Source organism: Symphalangus syndactylus, chromosome 17, assembly GCF_028878055.3.
Source record: "Symphalangus syndactylus isolate Jambi chromosome 17, NHGRI_mSymSyn1-v2.1_pri, whole genome shotgun sequence".
Taxonomy (NCBI): Eukaryota; Metazoa; Chordata; class Mammalia; order Primates; family Hylobatidae; genus Symphalangus; species Symphalangus syndactylus.
In genome coordinates, this window is record NC_072439.2 from 87,110,137 (window position 1) to 87,126,815 (window position 16,679).

At 40.1% G+C, this 16,679-nt stretch overlaps 1 protein-coding gene across 8 annotated transcripts in view; it reads left to right on the plus strand.

Annotated features, from left to right (window-relative positions):
* The window catches only part of MAP3K13 (mitogen-activated protein kinase kinase kinase 13), a 206,514-nt gene that overhangs the window by 117,870 nt on the left and 71,965 nt on the right, over nt 1-16,679 (plus strand). The window contains exon 1 of one of the 8 annotated variants that reach the window (XM_063621926.1): nt 5,330-5,636. The exons of 6 other annotated variants lie outside the window; for them this stretch is intronic. The gene's annotated coding sequence lies outside the window, so the exon portion shown is untranslated. Of the gene's footprint in view, nt 1-5,329; nt 5,637-16,124; nt 16,144-16,679 lie in introns of those variants that run through there. One more of the 8 variants, XM_063621927.1, reaches the window with a different exon arrangement.

Genomic DNA, 16,679 nt, shown 5'->3' on the forward strand with positions numbered 1-16,679 from the left:
TCTGTCACCATCACATCCAGCCAGTCACTCTATCCTGTTAATTCTGTCTCCAAAGTGTTGCTCAGATTCTTTCCATTCTCCCTAGAGCTCTTTCCACACCCCATTCGCCCTCCCTCCATTCTCTATCCTGAAACAGAATCATCTTTCAAACCGAATCCTGTCACCTCCCTTCACCTCTCCATAGTTCTCTGTCCATAGGAGAAAAAAAAAAATCCTCGAATCCACCTTTCCAGCCCTATTTTCGACGTCTCTCATCACCTCTCACCAGCCCTGCTGATGTTTGTCCCTCTCCCCAAACAACCACGTGATTTCCTTCCTGCCTCCCTGCGTCTGCGCACCCTGCCCCTCTGGATGATATTCTCCATACCCCTTCCCTGGTCATCCTGGATGGGGATTTTTCCCTTCTTTGTACTTCAATAATTTGTACCCATCTCCCTTAGAGAGCTTCTCACATTACATGGTAACTATTTATTCATCCATTTTTCCTCTAATAGACTCCTCTAGAGCAGGGGTCCACTGTTTTGTTCATCTTCGCATCATCGTTATTGCTTAACACAGGTGATTAACATAGATGATTAACATAGCATTTGTTGAGTCAGTGAGCAGAATAGCAAATATCTAAGTGACCACTTTCCTCACAGAAATGGGAGTTTTTAGGTGTAGCCTTGTGATTTCAGTAGCAAATTGGTTGGGTGCTTTTCTCAGAGGGCTGTGGTGAGAACTGATGTGAGGATGTCTATAAAAGTCCTTGAATATTTTCAAAGACACGAAAGATCTAAATTTTAAGTATTTAAGCAGCATGCAAGAAAAAAACAGTTGTTTTAGCACTTCTAATTATATTCTGTTTCTAAGAATGATCTCAAGTGCTTATAAGGCTGCTAGGTGTTTTTTTTTTTGACTTGTAATTTTTGATTGTTTCAATAAACTTGATTTTCTGCACTGTTTCTCTTCTTCTTAGGATAATTCTGGGCTTTTTTTTTTTGTCTTCTTTTTATCTGCTAATACTATCTTTAACATTGTTATATTTGGGAAATAATCCAAAGCAGCTAAGCTCTTAGCTTGCTGTAAGAGGCAGAAGAGAATCATGGGCCACTAGGGCACCTTGTTTGGGGGGCTGTGCAGGTTTATACAAGCTCATGCGTGCAGGTAGTGTTGCCTCTTGCCAGGTGAACATCTCATCATTAGTTTTCATTTTGTGGTAAATAATATCACCATTTTCTTTGCAAGTGATATTTGCAAGTTAACTAACTACGGATGAAGCAGCCCTAAGCCTATTACTTGTTTTCTCTCATTTGAGGACTTTATTTGCCCAGGGCTCTTTGAATCCTAAAGTATCCTCTAATTGCCAATACGTAAAGGGGGAGCATTTTCCCTATAATTTCCTGAATTGATGAGTTTGTGTGGGAGCAGGTGAGTGAGAATTGCTTTTGAAAATCTGTATCCTGCTGCTGGGGCAGATCCCCTCCCTGTCTGGGCTCAGGGCTGCCCTTGTCTTCAGCCCCTTCTATGGATGGCTGCACTGATGGATGGAATCTCCTCGGGGAGCTTCATGGATCAGCCCTCTGTCCATTACCATGTAGCAGGATTATAATTTATAGCCCCAGATGGTGACTCCCTACCCCACCACTCCCTATTTACTTCAGTAAAGCGGCAGAGGCATTAACTATTAAATTGCTTCTCTCTTTTTAGAATAATCGATGTCATTTACAAAGGGCTTTATATAAAAATACACGTACTTATTAAAACATTTTAGTAAGTAAAGTTTCATCAGTATATGAAGAACACTATGCATTGTAATAAAATATAAACAACCACACGGTCAGGCTTATTTTTCTTGGCATACTTCCATGTGGAAATGAGGTTTTGAGGCACGATTTCTGGTGAGATTCCTGGATTTTCATAGGAGAGTGTCAGCTCTTTCTTTTTGGTAGATTGTTAAAGCTTATGGACAGACCTCTTACCTGGAAACCCGGATTATTTGCATTCCAGGGTCCTACCAGAAAATATAACCTATAATTTTTAGTTACTCAATATTCTTGAAAGCTTGAGTGTGATAAATAATGCTCAAGGAAGAGTTCCCGAAGGAGATGCAATCCATCCCCTTCTGGATTAAATCAGATTCTCAAAGAATTATTTACTTGGACTCTCCCTACTATAAGTGTTGCTTTTCCCCTACTATAAGTGCTTCTCCCTACTATAAGTGTTGCAAGGTGAGATTTGGGGAATCTCACCTTGTGTGGGGAGGTGCTCTTAAAAACAGTCCTAGGAAAGGCGCCACTGTATTTGCTGGGAGGCTATTGTTGACGCTACTTTATCCTCATTTGGGGTATATCAATGAAAGAAAAGCCTCTCGGGCCTTAGCACATACAAATTATTATTAGTAGTAGTAGTAGTATCACTATTTATTTGTTTATTGTCAGGTTTTTTTTTCTGCAAATTATTTTTATCTACTGGTATTTGCTTTGGGTGGTTTTTTGAAACATTTTATTCGTGTTGTTTCTTCACCTCTTTACCTGTTACTGTGTACATCTTTGTCTGGAGTCTGTGTTCTTTCTTCTAGTGTGTACTTTTAAAATTTAAGTCTGTTTAAGAAGTCGAGCTTATTATATCCAGTCTCATAATAAAATCATAATGTTCTCACCTTTGAATTTTAGTATTTATTGTCTATGCTGTTGAATTCTTAAGATCTCTAACATCTCTGCAGCGTGAACCATGGACAGCATTTATTAGGACGTAGAGGCCAGATGATGCCTGGAAGTCTTACTGTGTAATTTAATCCTGGGTGCTGTGTTGTTTGGCTTCATTGGACTCTGAGTGTGCATATATAATTATGTGCGCATGTGTAAAAAAGCCAGCCCTGATAGGAAAGAGAGGGAGGAACATCATTAGCAGAGATTAGGTTTGTCTCTCCAGCTGGGCAATGTGCCTCTGAATTCCAAGGGCTTTCCCCAGTGTAAATTATTAGACTGACTCAGCTGCTGTTCAGTTCCCCCCTGGATGAACTGCTTTTGCTAATGCTATTAAGCTGTGGCCCAGGAGGCAAAACGTCCTGAGGTACTAGATATATCTGACGCATGCAAAAGGCAAAACCTCCCTCTTTCTCATATTTAGAAGATACTGGTATGTAGTCTTCCCAAATCAAAAAATAAAAGGCAAAATGGAGATAAGAAAAACCGTGCCAAACCTCAGCTATACATAGAGTGCTTTGGAAATTGTTAGTAGACTGAAATAATTTCTATCTAGCCAAAGCAGATAGGTGTAATCGAATCAAAAGAGTTTAATTCAGATCAGTTGAGAGTATCTGACTTTAGAGCTGCTGCCGTTCTGAAATTGCTGAAGTCTAAACAAATTAACCTCTCTCTGAATGAACATAAATCTCCTTGATTGATTCAGGGCCACAGAGTGGTCTTGTCTGAATTTCTTCAGTGGTGATAATACACTAACATTTATGAAAACTTGAACTTTTTAAATATAGCATGAAGCATAAGGCACAGCATAATGTACATACTTATTAATTAGTTGAATAGAATTTATAGCTATAGTAAATGCTCTGTTTTAGTTTTTTTTCCATTCACAATTAGTACTGTGTGTATGTTGTACTAATGTAATTCAAAAAGATATGGTGAGGTGATGGATATGCTAATTAACTTGATTGTGGTAATCATCTCACGATGTACATATATCTCAAAACATCACACTGTACAATTTTTGTCAATTTATTTTTTACTGTAAATATAACTTTTATTTGTCAATTATACCTCAGTAAAGCTGGAAAACAAAAACAAGAAGACATGATATCTTTCCTCTATGGTTTTATTACCTAAAATGGCCAGCTTATATATACAGATAAACCTAATGGCTGGTTTATCCATCGCAGGTCAGGAGAATAAATGAAATGCATAGATAATATAGAAGCTGTAATCAGGTAATTATTTATGTCTTTCTTTAAAAAGTCACAGTTTTGTTATCAACTCTGTTAACAAGTAGCAAAATTGTCTGACCTAGGGTTTGCTTTTTTCCCCCTCCTTCCTTTCCTTTTACTTTGGAGAAGATGCTGAAGAATAGGACTAAAATATAAAGAACAAGGAGATCGGATAACAATGGGATCACTTAATGATCAATTTTTAGGACTGTAAAATGCCCAGCACAGTGCCTAGGCACTCAGCGAGTGGTACCTGCCACTACCACCGCCATTAACATTATCTGCAGCAGTAGCAGCTGTACTTACACTCTGCGTAAACAGTAGCCTGGATAGTGCGTGAGTGTAAGATTAAATACTGGAAATAGATGAGAACTTATTACCTTACCTGTGATTTTATAAAGAGGGGAAATTTTAAACACAAAAGATCAGGGAAACAAAGCCTGTTTTCAGTAAGCAGAAAACAGCATTGTAAGAACAGATGAAGGTGTCAGCATTTCTCTAAGAGGAGCTCTTTTGTGGTCCCCACTGCCAGTGAAGGCAAGGAGGAAAGCACAGTGGTGGAGATGGGATCAATTCTGGGGGAAAATTGGTGGCAAAGTTTACACTTGAACATGAGAGCTGTTTTACATACGTCAGGTTATGGAAACGGAATGGATTGTCCTTAAAAGTTAGGGTTGGCAATCAGACCAGCTTCATGGGTATGTAACCTATGCAGTTGCACAGGGATCCATGCTTGGTTTAATTTTTTTTAAATTTTTTTGAGATAGAATCTTGCTCTGTCACCTAGTCTGGAGTGTAGTGGCTTAACATTGGCTCTCTGCAACCTCAGCCTTCTGAGTTCAAGCGATTCTCCTGCCTCAACCTCCCAAACAGCTGGGATTACAGGTGCCTGCCACCACGCCCGGCTAATTTTTGTATTTTTAGTACAGATGGGGTTTCACCATGTTGGCCAGGCTGGTCTCAAACTCCTGACCTCGGATGATCCGCCCGCCTCGGCCTCCCAAACTGTTGGGATTACAGGCGTGAGCCACCGCGCCCGGCCCCATGCTTGGTTTAATACTCTGGTATCTCCAGGCCGGGCGGGGTGGCTCAAGCCTGTAATCCCAGCACTTTGGGAGGCCGAGGCGGGAGGATCACGAGGTCAGGAGATCGAGACCATCCTGGCTAACACGGTGAAACCCCGTCTCTACTAAAAATACAAAAAATTAGCCGGGCGTGTTGGCGGGCACCTGTAGTCCCAGCTACTCGGGAGGCTGAGGCAGGAGAATGGTGTGAACCCAGGAGGTGGAGGTTGCAGTGAGCCAAGATTGCGCCACTGCACTCCAGCCTTGGGGACAGAGAAAGACTCCGTCTCAAAAAAAAAAAAAAAAAAAAAATACTCTGGTATCTCCATCTTGAAATTCTTAATAATTCTTAAACAAGGGGTCTTTCATTTTTTAGTTTGTACTGGCCCTGCAAATTTTGTAGCCCATCCTACTGGCAATGTATAAAATTGTAAGTTCTTAGTTGATGTTCTCATTAGCAATGCATTTCAGTACATTGACTATTTCTTGTGTCATGCCTTTTTTTGCTCTAAGGCCAGCATGCTTATTTCTACCTGACTACTGTTAGATTTCTAGAAGTGGTTCTGAAGAATGTGTCCCTGCCAATGAATGACTTAAGATAAACTCAGCCTCAATTTTATGCCACCAAACAATGTTATTTTGCTAATAAGGTATATACGCTTTATTTAATGTAATCGCATAAATTCAGAAACTACACATTTGCACATTCCAATCACTGTGGTCTTGAACAAAAGCTTTCCGATCATTGCATAAGTAATGAGTAATGTTTTCTATGAGGCCAAATTCTTTTGATCAAAGAAAAGAGACTCGTTAGCCCAGCATTCAAAGCCTTTTATGATGTGGCACCACCCTATAGTTACAGCAGTGCTGATCACTGCTCTCTATGCAGCTTATGTTCCAGCTCTTCCAGACTGTTTGCTATTCTTAGAAAATGCTATTTATTTTCTTGCCCTCCATTCTTTTCTTTGCGCAGTTCCTTTGGCCAGAACATATGTCTTCTTCCAGACAGCAGCCTCATCTCTCTCCATCCTTCACTCGTTCTTTACTGGTGTAATTCTGATTCTTTCTTCAAGGCCTCACTTTGTTGCTCAAATGTCTCTTTTTCTGTGAAGTCTTCTCTGGTAACTCAATCATAGTTGCTGCTTCCCCTGCTGTGCTTACACTGTGCTTGAAGGCTAAAGTCTGCCTTACATTGTACTTGTTTACTGGCCTATCTGACACAGTAGTTTGTATGCTCCTTGAGGGTAGGACTATCTGACCGGGATCTATTCCATCATCCATGGCATCGTAATGTGATGTCTGGCACATGCTCAATACATGTTTACTGACTGAGAGAATTGGAAAAGCACTGAATGTTAATTCTCTAAAGTGAAACAGCTAGTTGACGTCAGTTGATCTTGTTAGAAATAGTTTTGACTTTTAGAAGCATTTTTGTAAGAGAGAAATAATAAAAGCAGGGCTATCAGTGGGAATGAGGCCCCCTAGAATTATACAATGTCGTGACCCTGGGTGAAAGAGTAGTAAGAGTTCAATATCAGAAGAGTTTAAAAGGATTGGGAAGTCCCAGAGTAGCCAGGAAAAATTACCTAAAACAGTTTGAAGTCAGAAAAACAGGAAGCCCAGGGTGCCACTTGACTCTCAATTTAGCCGTTCCTAGCCGGCAATTTAGTTCCCAACTATTCTTTTTGTAGCACCTTCCTTAATTAAATTGTACTGCCATGTCAAGAAAAGGCTTGAAATGAAGCCAGTACACATGGAAGGCATATTTAGAAGTATGCTAAAAACGTTTTTATGCTAACACTTTAACTCTCAAACTAAATTCTAGCTATTGTGCAATTGAAGTCTTTTGATTCTTTTGTAGTAGTAAGGAAAGAAAGAAAGAGGGAATAAATCAGAATCTGAATCTGAATCTACTGGGATTAAAAAATAATCAGACTATTCTTTGAGCTTGTCTAAGTAACCACAGCCAAGCATGCCTTCTAATTTTGTCAAATGGGATTAGACATATGCAGGCTAAGGGAAAAAGCCACTAATCCCTAAAGCCTAGATGGTACAAAGTATTGTAGATGGGTTAGTTTCTAAGATTTTGGTACTAGTCTAGCCCTATTGTCATTTCAGTTATTATGTGAAGAAGGTCATTTAACAGACTATATGTCAGGATTTTGTGATTTTTCCCATAGGTATTTAATAATGATTTATTTTCATATTTTAAATTTTGGTGCTCAATTCATTTTCGTCTTCTGAGGTTGAATGGATGCCCTATTGCAATAACTGTTCTCACTAATGGACCGACTTGTTTTCATGCTAGGCAAGTAAAAAGGGGATCTGTGGAAAAAAAACCTTTAAATGAAAGCCAGAAATCATAGAGTGGGGCTGGATCATTCCAGAAGAGATGTGGGGTATATTCCCACAACATTTTTATCCAGTAAAATAAAGATTAAAATTTTATATTAAAAGCATGCCTAGAAAGAAAAGAAAATTATAAAAGAACAGTAGAAACTCTAAAGATTATATGGGAAGGACATTCTAAGTTGATTTGCCTCAGTAAATGATGGAAATTGTACATGAGCTGATTATCTATTTGTCTGTGAACCTCGGATATAAATAATGTTTCTTTTTTAAACCATTTTTTGCCACCACCAGACCCTAGATCTTGAGCTTTAACCCACCTCCACTTTCTGGAGTGGGAATCTCTAAGGATGGCTTTCAGAGTCTAAAGACATGTAACCGTGACTGTGCTAAACTCTTACCTCATTTTGCTGTCTAGACCTATGATTATTAATTTTCATTTGGAAACACTCAGGGGTGCCTCTGTCTCAAATGGTGCTAAAGGATTCTAAATACAAAATTAACTCTGATATACACAAAATAGAACGTTATAACTATAAAGCAGAGTGACTGCATTTTAACAAAGTTTGCCACACCATGCACAATTAAATGGACTTTGTCAAAGACTTCTTAAGAAGAATTCAGAATATTTACATAACTGTCAAAGTCAAAGACACTTAAGAAGTCTTTGACAAACTGTCAGGAAAGTATCAGTGTCCAGCAGCTTGTCGATGCCTTCTGGTGATTCTACTATTGCTCAGGACAGCATGGGGACTTCAGCTTCAGAGTGAGTTTTGCCAATTTCAGCAGTGGAATTAAGGGGGAAGAAAGCTCAAGTGTGTTCCCTCTTCCCCACACCTTGCCCCTATTAATCAGTTCCCACACCTGGCCCCTATTATTTGGTTTCTGTCCTTATAGGTTGTCTTTTCTATAAATGGATTTCATATAAATGGAATTATACAATATGTAGCCTTTTGTCTTCCCTCATTTTAGATTTCCTCGTAGAATTTTGAGATTTTTTTTTTTTTTTGAGTCCGTGTCCTGCTTTGTTACCAAGGCTGGAGTGAAGGGGCATGGTCACAGCTCACTGTAGCCTTGAACTCCTGTGCTCAAGTGATCCTCTCACCTCGGCCTCCCAAAATACTGGGATTACAGGTGTGAGCCACTTTTTTTTTTCTGCCTTACTTTTATCTTGGTAGAGTTTGGCAAGGGCAGAGCAGAGATAAAATGTTTATGTTCAATCTATCACATTTAACTAGAAATCTTGTTTAGTAGTTTTAGGAGAAAAAAATCAGAAAGTGGGAGTATAGAGTGAAATCTTTCAATTTTGCAGTTGAAATCAAACTTATTTCAGGAGGGAAACCGTTTGAAGCTTTCAGGGTCTTATTTATAGTAAGCACTCAATAAAATGCCAATTCGGCCAGGTGCGGTGGCTCACACCTGTAATCCCAGCCCCTAATCCCCTTGGGAGGCTGAGGCAGGTGGATCTCTTGAGGTCAGGAGCTTGAGACCAGCCTGGCCAATATGGTGAAATGCCATCTCTACTAAAAATACAAAAATTAGCCGGGCATGGTGGCGCATGCATGTAATCCCAGCTACTCAGGAGGCTGAGGCAGGAGAATCGCTTGAACTCAGGTGGTATAGGTTGCAGTGAGACAAGATCATGCCACTGCACTCCAGCCTGGACAACAGAGTGAGACTCCATCTCAAAAAAAAAAAAAAAAAAAAAAAGCCAATTAGTTTGATTTGCATCTACAACAACCCCAAAAGGGAGGTTTAGTATATCCTGTGTACAAGTGAGGCAACTAGAATTCAGAATATTTACATAACTGTCAAAGACTTCACGGCAGATAAGTGGCTAGGAATCAAACAAGGTATTTCTGATTTGAAAACCTGCATTCTTTGCAATTACAGCACATCATAAGCATTATGTAATAAACATGGGACAACAACTATTTATAATATACCAGGCTTCATTACGATCTGATTTATTACAGTCCTAGGGCAACCTGGCATTAATGGGAGGTTAATCATGAAATTTGCTCTGTGTGCTGTTTTTGGCCAACTCACTACCACGAGGGAATCATCAGAAGGCATCTACCAATGAAATATATATATATAAAGGTGGGCCGGGTGCGGTGGCTCACGCTTGTAATCCCAGCACTTTGGGAGGCCGAGGCAGGCGGATCACGAGGTCAGGAGATCGAGACCACGGTGAAACCCCGTCTCTACTGAAAAATACAAAAACTTAGCCGGGCGTGGTGGCGGGCGCCTGTAGTCCCAGCTACTCGGAGAGGCTGAGGCAGGAGAATGGCGTGAACCCGGGAGGCGGAGCTTGCAGTGAGCCGAGATTGCACCACTGCACTCCAGCCTGGGTGACAGAGCAAGACTCCGTCTCAAAAAAAAAAAAAACAACAAACAACAATAAAGGTGGACTAGAGTTGGACATAGATCAGACAAGGGCAACTGAGATGATTCAAGGAGCGTGTGTCCTGCCTTAGAATTGCAGACTGGAGGCCAGGCCCGGTGGCTCACACCTGTCATACCAGCACTTTGGGAGGCCAAGGCGGGCAGATCACGAGGTCAGGAGTTCAAAAGCAGCCTGGACAATATGGTGAAACCCCATCTCTACCAAAAATACAAAAATTAGCCGGGCGTGGTGGCGTGTGCCTGTAGTCCCAGCTACTTGGGAGTCTGAGGCAGAAGAATTGTTTGAACCCAGGAGGCGGAGGTCACAGTGAGCTGAGGTTGCACCACTGCATTCCAGCCTGGGCTATAGAGCGAGACCCTGTCACTAATTAATTCATTTAAAATAAGCTTAATATCCCTGATTATCAGGGAAGTACAAATCAAAACCACAATGAGATATCATCTCACCCATTCAAATGACTGTTATCAAAAAGATAAAAACATAAATGCTGGCAAGGATGCAGAGAAAAGGGAACTCTTATGCACTGTTGGTAGGAATGTAAACTAGTACAGCATTATGGAGAACAGTATGAGGGTTCCTCAAAAAAATACAAATAGATATGGTCCAGCAACCCCACTACTTTGGTCATATGGTCCAGCAACCCCACTACTGTTTACCCAAAGGAAAAGGAACCAGTATACTGAAGAGATATCTGCACCCCTATGTTTATTGCAGGACTATTCACAATAGCCAAGGTATGAATCAACCCATGTCCGACAATAGAAGAATGGATAAAGAAAATGTGGTATATGTATGCAATTGAATACTATCCAGCCATAAAAAAAGAATTAAATCCTGTTATTTGCAGCAACATGGATGAGCCTAGAGCAGCAGTCCCCAACCTTCTTGGCACCACGGACCAGTTTCGTGGTAGACAATTTTTCCACAGACCAGGGATGTGGTGGGTGGTGAGTGGGAATGGTTTGGGGATGAAGCTGTCCCACCTCAGATCATCAGGCATTAGAGTCTCATAAGGTGCACACAACCTTATGAGATCCCTCGAATGTGCAGTTCATAATAGTGTTTGCACTCCTGTGAGAATCTGACGCTGCTGCTGATCTGACAGGAGGCAGAGCTCAGGCGGTAATGCTTGCTCGCCTGCTGCTCACCTCCTGCTGTGCAGCCTGGTTCCTAACAAGCCACAAACCGTTCCAGTCTGCAGCCTGGGAGCTGGGGATCCGTGACCTAGAGGACATTATGTTAAGTGAAATAAGCCAGTAACAAAAAGTTAAACACCACATGTTCTCATTCATATGCAGAAGCTAAGAAAGTTAAACTCATAGGAGTAAAGAGCGGAACAGAGGTTTCTAGAGGCTGAGGAGGATAGATAGGGAGGGATTTGTTAAAAGATACAAAATTATACTAGATAGGAGGAATAAATTCTATAGCTATAGCGTCCCATAACACTGTAGGATGACTATAGTTAACAATTATATATATTTCCAAATAGCTAGAAAAGAGAATATTTTAATGTTCCCAACACAAAAAGAGATAAATGTTCAAGATGATGTATATGCTAATTACCCCGGTCTGCTCACTATGTATTATATGTATCAAAACATCACTATGTATCCCATAACAATGTACAATTATTATGTGTCAATTTTTAAAAATTAAAAAATAGGCCGGGTGTGGTGGCTCACGCCTGTAATCCCAACACTTTGGGAGGCCGAGGTGGGTGGATCACCTGAGGTCAGGAGTTTGAGACCAGCCTGGCCAACATGGAGAAACCCCATCTCTGCTAAAAATACAAAAATTAGTCAGGCACTGTGGCGGGCACCTGTAATCCCAGCTACTCAGGAGGCTGAGGCAGGAGAATCGCTTGAACTCAGGAGGCGGAGGTTGCAGTGAACTAAGATCGCACTGCTGCACTCCAGCCTGGGTGACAGAGCAAGACTCTGTCTCAAAAAAAAAAAAAAGAAAAAAGAAAAATAGGTTCAGCATATGAATAAGATTCTTTCATGGACTATTAAGAGAAGTAAGTGATGTTTATGTTATACCCATTCTTTTTGTAAACAGGTGTCACAAAAAACAATGACTCCCCCTTCAAAAGCTATCGTCGGAAGCAAAGAATTAGGTAAAAGAGCCCTTGGTTTTTCCTGGCTTCTTCAAGTAGAGTTGTCTTTCTTTGTCCTCACTTTATGAGATGTCCTAACTGTAGATTATACCATGCTTCAGGAACAGCTAGACATGCATACACATGAATTTGCAATCAGTTATTTAGAACACAGGAAAAAAATCAGAAAATGAAGGGAAAAACATTTGCACATAGCCAGAATGTACGTCACGAAACCCATGTACAAAACCTCACAGTTTACTCATACAAAGAGTCATCAAGCCTTTGTACAAAATCTTATTACTGTTATTTCGCACACAGTTCTAACATGTTTGGGCACATGATTTCCAAGCCCATGACAAATACTGACTTCTCAGGTAGATTTGCTGGACATACCACCTACTCAATCAAATTTATTGAGAGCTATGAAATTGACATTTAATTAAACAACTAATACCAGACATTGAAACAACGGAAAATTCGAATTAAGCAAACAAGTACAATAATAAAGCAATTATTAGCATTTCAGAAGGATTCTTCATTTTGCAAGTAGATTTATCAGTGATACTTCAAATAGTAATTTCTATTAGTGATTTTTAAATGTTATTATTTTTTTTTTTTAAATGTTATTTTTAAAATGTGATTTATATGCAACTTTTTAGGAGCACTTAATGAAACCATGTGCACTTGTAATGAATTCAAATTATGATTCCTAAAGGGAGGCAGTTATGTCTTTTTTTTTTTTTGAGAATCTCATTCTGTTGCCCAGGCTGGAGTGCGGTGGCATGATCTCAGCTCACTGCAGCTTCCACCTCTCAGGTTCAAGTGATTCTCCTGCCTCAGCCTCCCGAGTAGCTGGGACTACAGGCGTGTACAACACACCCAACTAATTTTTGTATTTTTAGTAGATACGGGGTTTCACCATGTCGGCCAGGCTGGTCTCGAACTCCTGACCTCAGGTGATCCTCCCACCTGGGCCTCCCAAAGTGCTGGGACTACAGGTGTGAGCCACTGCACCCAACCTAAATATGTCTTTAAATTCTATCCTTTGTAATATTAATCTTTGTATTGAGGGACTACATATTGTTTTCCGTCACAAATAATTTATTATTTTGCATTTATTTTTCTTTCCATTAGAACTGTCTTATATATTTATCATTTTTTAGCACTTAGAATCAATAATTAATATTTATTGATGTTCTTCCTTGTCATCCTCATTTTGGACAGATGGAATTTATCTAGGATCCTTTAGTAGTCTGCAAATTTCAGCTATATATTGGGAGTAGAAATTGAAACTACCCTCAATGAATAATTAAACAATGGGTATGGATTACACTCTAGCACAAAGTCATTCCAAAACAGTGACATAAGACAAGTGAAAAATGGCCAATCTTTGACAATTTCAAATTTCTATTGTTGGTAAAGCTCAAAATGTTCTATCACACATTTTCTAGAGTATCATCTTGATTGAATCATTAATTTAAAAAATTAAAGCTCAGGACTACTTCTGTGAGCAAAAACAACAGTAAGTCACAAGAAATGCAAAAGTCTAAAACAATAGGATCTCTCACTGATTTGGCTTTAGTTACTGCTCTATTAAAATTTGACATTGCATCCAGAGTCAGGAGTGCTTTGTTCATCCTGGAGTTTTTGTCCTGGTTATCTGTAATACAGTCTCCTCTGAGAAGTGACACATACTTCTGGTGATTTGGTAAAACTTCTGTTCCTATTCACCTTCTCCTCCATTAGCCCTCCCCTAGGTTTCTACCTTTCACCCACACTGGTCCTATGATTAGGAGCTTCAAGGAATGATGGTAGCAGTAATCTAGTTTCATTTTTTAGATTCTCCACAAATGAACCTACTTAGATATTGAAAATTATTCCTCTGGCTCCTTTTAGACATCCGGCTATGATTCCTTGGACAGTCTTTTAAAAGATAAAATCCCCAATTCAGTTTGATCCTGATGAATCATCATCAGAATGAGCTATACTTAAAACATTCACAAATATTACTAAAACATGGTTGCAAACCTGTCATATTAAAGAAGGTAGTGGAGTACTGTGCAGTTAGCAAATCCCCATGTACAAAGGGAGCCACAATGTTGGTTAATCCTTATAACAGACCAATCTATTAATATGAACAAAGCGCATAGAGCAACATTGTCCAATGGAACTTCCTGTAATGATGGAAATGTTCTTTTTCCCAGTCCTATATGGTTGCCACTAGCCACATGTGGCTACTGAATACCTAAAATGGACTAGTACTGCTGAGGAACTAAATCTTTATTTTATTTAATTTTAATTAAAGTTAAATAACTACATATAACTAGAAGCTACAATATTGGATGATGCGAGTATAGAGTTTTAATGTTAAAAACAGAATGGAGCTGGGCGCGGTGGTTCACGTCTGTAATCCCAGCACTTTGGGAGGCCGAGGCGGGCGGATCACCTGAGGCCAGGAGTTCAAGACCAGCCTGGCCAACATGGTGAGACCCTACCTCTACAAGAAATGCAAAAATTAGCTGGGTGTGGCAGCACGCACCTGTAGTCCCAGCTACTCGGGAGGCTGAGGCAGGAGAATCATTTGAACTCAGGAGGCAGATGTTGCAGTGAGCTGAGATTGTGCCACTGCACTCCAGCCTGGGCGACAGAGCGAGATTCCATCTCCAAAAACAAAAAACAAAACAAAACAAAAGCCAGAATGGAGTAAACCCTACAGAAAGTGAGCATATTTTAGAATTCTCCAATTATGTTTAGTTATTGCTAAGAATTCGTACCTTTCATCCTAAATTTAGAACGTAAGTTCAAGATAAAATATGAGCCTATTCCATGTTTTTCTGACCTAGACCTTTTATAGTTAAACAGAAGCCCATTATAATATCGACAATACAGTGTTGTGGTTAAGGGGTTGGTCTTGGGCTCAGGCTCTGGAACTGGAGAGGAACTGGGTTCGATTCCTGTCTTCACCACTTAGTAGCTGTGAGTCATTTAAACTATCTATGCCCCAATTTTTCACCAATTATTGTCAAGGGGTAATAATAATACCTTTCCCAAAGGGTTGATGTGAGGATTAGATAAGTTAATATGGGAAACGTGTTTAGAGCAGTTTCACATAATCTCAATAAATGTTGTTAATATGTTATGACATTGCTATGTGTGAGTGTAAAGTCTTCTCATCCAAAAAAAGTGAATGCCACCATATTATATCAGGTTCTGCACTAGGTGCTGAGGCTAGACGGTGGGAAAAGAAAAAGGACAAGGTACAGAGATAAACAATGTTTGATTCTACTCTTACAAACTTATGAGACTTAGTTGTTTATCTTGAAAAATAGAAGGCATGGCCCAATCACTGCTCCCTCCGAACTTGAACCATCTATGATTCTACCATTCTTAAGAAAGGCCTGAAAAAGCAACGCAAGGATAGCAGAAGGACTTTTGATGGCCTCTTGCCTGCCAAGTATATCTAGGACTTGCCCAGGAACAGTGTGTAGAATCTGCAGCTTTGTGAGAACTTTCATATATGTCATTGGAAATCGAAGTCTGTTACTGATGCTCCTCAACAGCCCTAAATATTAAACTGGCAATGAATTATTTGATTTTAATGTATAGTATAAAATAAGTATAGAATGTATTATATATTAATATCTCTAGTTATATTTTACTGTCCAACTAAACAATCCAAATACTGACAATGAATTTAATGAGAAAAGAAAATTTCCATAATATAATTTCATTCAAAAAGATTTTTTGGCCAGGCATGGTGGCTCATGCCTGTAATCCTAGCACTTTGGGAGGATGAGGTGGGGGTATTGCTTGAGGCCAGGAGTCCAAGACCAGCCTGGGCAATATAGTGAGATCCTGTTGCTACTCTTAAAACACATTTTTTAAAGACTTTTCCTCCTTTCTCACTTGCTTAGAGTCATGAAGCTCCTGAGAGCAGAGCCAGCCTATTCTTACTAAGCAGCACACTATCCATCACTTCCCAAATGGCATATATATATATATATATTTTGTGTGTGTGTGTGTGTGTGTGTGTGTGAGACAGGGTCTCACTCTGTCTTCCAGGCTGGAGTGCAGTGGCGCGATCACGGCTCACTGCAACCTCTGCCTCCCAGCTTCAAGAGGTTCTCATGCCTCAGCCTCCTGAGTAGCTGGGACTACAGGCATGTGCCACCATGCCTAGCTAATTTTTGTTCTGTATTTTTAATAGAGACGGGGTTTTCTCACGTTGCCCAGGCTAGTCCTGAACTCCTGGGCTCAAGTGATCTACCTGCTTCAGCCTCCCAAAGTGCTGGGATTACAGGTATGAGCCAACATGCCTGCCCTGGTCTAATTATTCTTATGTTTAAAGCATAAGCAATGTTTTCCTAGAGATACTTTCTTGAATCAATGAAATCATCTCCTAATTTAACATCACAATATTAAAACCAGAGGTTTTTTTTTTTTTTTTTTTTTGAGACAGAGTTTTACTATTGTTGCCCAGGCTGGAGTACAATGGCACCATCTTCTCTCATTGCAACCTCTGCCTCCTGGGTTCAAGAGATTCTCCTGCCTCAGCCTCCCGAGTAGCTGGGATTACAGGCATGTGCCACCACGCTTGGCTGATTTTGTGTTTTTAGTAGAGATGGGGTTTCTCCATGTTGGTCAGGCTGGTCTCAAACTCCCAACCTCAGGTGACCTGCCTGCCTCGACCTCCCAAAGTGCTGGGATTGCAGGTGTGAGCCACTGCGCCTGGCCAATTTTTTTCTCCCAAATACTAGAACTACATAGTATTAATATTCTCCCAAATATTATGGCCATGTAGAACCTTCCTTTTTGTGTGTGCAATTTAATTAAAAC